Genomic DNA, 3431 nt, shown 5'->3' with positions numbered 1-3431 from the left:
CTATTAAACGATTTGAAAAACGATTTCCTTCACATTTTCCTCCTGGAGTAAATACATCCTATAGAGAAAACCATGAGTGCTTGAAAGTCAGAGGGATCAAAAGCCTAGTCAAGTTGTTGTGGTTAACTTGGGTTTGGGAACAATAAAAAACCTTGAGAGAAGGGACAGTTGGGATGAGTTTACTGACACTCCCCAGGCTTTGTTTTACAGTTGTATGATAATGAGTTAGGCAACAGGCCTTCATTGACACAGCAGAGGAGACATCGGGCTGCATATAGAAATTAATGTGTAACGAATGTGTATAGACATAAATGTGTAATATGTTGTTCAGCCCTTTTACCCTTTTATGGGAGGAATTTTGAAAAAGTGGCCCTGTGACCAGCACCCCTCATGTAGAATGTGTACGCCTATGTGTGTTGGGGGAAAGGTATAGCCTACTCTCTTAGAGCATTTTTGTCTGTGCGTTAACAATTTTACAGTGCTCCTAAATTGTTATCTGTGCTCCTATTTCTTTTTTTTTAACGCCGCGTGAACCCCCTCCTCCCCCCCCATTGCCCCGTGTGACACCCCCCCCCCCCCCCCAACAACAAAATCCCGCTGCCCCCATAGTTTCCAAAAATTCTGTGGGAAACACTGACATACATTTGTATGCTTTCATATGAGTGACTTCTGATGCCAAGTGATTAATTGAAAGTCAGGTTATTAGCTGTTAGTCCAAACAGATGGATAGGCGACAACTCTTTTGGAGATGGCTGTACAAATGTCTATACAAAAAGAGCACATAACACGTAATGTTATCCTATAAATAATGCACGCCAAATCACCAGTGGCACGCCGTAATAGTCAGTGAAAGGTTAATTACCCTAGTATTACTCTACCATGACATAACAGGGGTCTTTAGTAATGCACTATGACTCTGTCATTGCCATTCTGGTAACAGCAAATTTATAACGGCATGTTTTTAACGGATTAGGGACCAATATAGTGTGGCACATTGACCTGTGCCTAAGTTGGCAACATTTAAAGGTACGCTGTGCAGGAAATGGTCAAAAAAGGTAAGTTACTGCAACTATGCTGCTCATTGAAACTGGGCTGCCTATTGCCAAATTTGATATTTTCATTGAAGTTAACTGAGTAATAAACAATTATTTCCTAGTATGTTCCAAGTAGAGTCATTTTTTCAGCTAAAAATGGCTATTTTTGGAAATTCAAAATGGCAGACCATGGAGAAGATCCCCCTTTTCATGTAGGTATGAAAAGTGCAATTTTTCTAGTCATAAAGAATACTTAGAGTTTGATGGTGGTGGTAAGTATTAATGAAAAAGGTAACATTAGTGAATGGGCAGCATGAATTCTGGAAATAAACAACTACAAATCTCACACAGTGTCCCCTTAAAGGGACACTGTGTGAGATTTTTAGTTGTTTATTTCCAGAATTCATGCTGCCCATTCACTAATGTTAGCGTTTTCATGAATACTTACCACCAGCATGAAATTCTAAGTATTCATTATGACTGGAAAAATTGCATTTTTCATACATGAAAAGGGGGATCTTCTCCATGGCCCGCCATTTTGAATTTCCAAAAATAGCCATTTTTAGCTGCAGAAATGACTGTACTTGGACCATACTAGAAAATATTTGTTTAATACTTAGTAAACTTTCATGTAAAGATCAAATTTGGCAATAGGCAGCACAATCTCAATAAACAGCATAGTTGCAGTACCTTTTTTGACCATTTCCTGCACAGTGTCCCCTTAAGCTTATTTTTTTCCTCTATCTACTATATGGGCTATATAGTCTGTCTTGCCAGGCCATCTCTGCGCAGCATTTAGTTCTATTTCATTCACACTCAATGGTTAAAGAGATATCAAATTGTCTCTGTCAAATGTGCATAACTAAACTAAACCCATACCCCCTTTTAGTTATTTCTATTAATAATGTAATGTACGGTATACAAGCTTACACCAGATTGGTGCAGCCTGCCGTGTGATAGAAATGTATCATCAGAAGAGGGCAGCACTTAGCCATGTGGAACTCCACAAGCCATAGCAACAGACCCCATTAGTGTTATTTATCAGAGTAGTGGAATAGGATAGAGTTACTTTATTGATCCCCTGGGGATCATTAAGGTATCAAGCATCTTACACATAATGCACATAAAGAACATTACAGGTCAGTGTCGAGGTGAAAAACAACATTGTTTTGAGAGTAGAGGTAGATAAAAAAATGCCAATATTAGGCAATATATGCTTTATAATGAGGTCTAGTGAAAGGACCTCTCCATAACCTGACTGAGAGGTCACGGCTTACCAACCCTCTGCACTATTGAATTATGTATGCACTTAGTTTATAGACATTGAAATGTATCAGGTCAGGTCAGGTCATGTCTTAAGGAAGGCCCCTTTCTCACTGGGGTGCCATTGTATTTACGGTGACTGCTGCCATGGTATGTGAGAAATTTAATGAACCTGCAGTATTTATGTGGTTGTCAGTCCCCAGTGTCAAACAGAATGCTGGACTCACCGCCATGCCCTGTGTTTCCATTGCAAATGTTTGATTACAGTACAAACAACTTTGCAACAACTTTTGGAATAGGTTTCGTAGGACTCTCATTATGAAAGGGAAATAAACAGTTGAGTCTCATTGCATACTGTAGAAATACTTTTTTTTTCTACCATTGCATTACTATTCAGAGGTATTAAAGACCACCATCTTCTCAATAACATACACACACACACACACACACACACACACACACACACACACACACACACACACACACACACACACACACACACACACACACACACACACACACACACACACACACACACACACAAGCATGTAGTTTTCCACTAATTATATTTCCAGTGATTGTAAACCACACGGGATTGCAAGAGGCCTTTGAGGTTGGACATTTTTGCATGTGTTTCCAGTCAATGTTTCTGTTTATTGTGTGTGTGTGTGTGTGTGTGTGTGTGTGTGTGTGTGTGTGTGTGTGTGTGTGTGTGTGTGTGTGTGTGTGTGTGTGTGTGTGTGTGCCCGTGCCTGTGCCTGTGCCTATGCGTATGTCCCTGTGTGTTCACACTGCTCAGTGTGGGGTGTGTGTGTGTGTCTGTGTGTCTGTGTGTGTGTGTGTGTGTAATGTGTCTGTGTCTGTGTCTGTGCCTATGCGTATATCCCAACTTCACACTGCTCAACGCGGGGTATGGTCTCAAGACGTGTCTGCATCTCTTGTTTTCAGCAGAGCAGTGCTATATAAAATAAGTGCAAATTGTGGGACTACATGTTCTGCGGCGACCTGTCACTCATAACCCTGCAAACACACGAGAAGAGACGAAAGCTACACAGCAGTCGCTGGTCTGTCTTCATAGCAAGAGCGGCACAAGCGATAAAAGCGACCATTGAGTATGACCATTGTGGCAGTCCG

Source organism: Engraulis encrasicolus, chromosome 22, assembly GCF_034702125.1.
Source record: "Engraulis encrasicolus isolate BLACKSEA-1 chromosome 22, IST_EnEncr_1.0, whole genome shotgun sequence".
Lineage (NCBI taxonomy): Eukaryota > Metazoa > Chordata > Actinopteri > Clupeiformes > Engraulidae > Engraulis > Engraulis encrasicolus.
The sequence above is the reverse complement of the archived record's forward strand: the minus strand, read 5'-3'. Positions refer to the sequence as shown.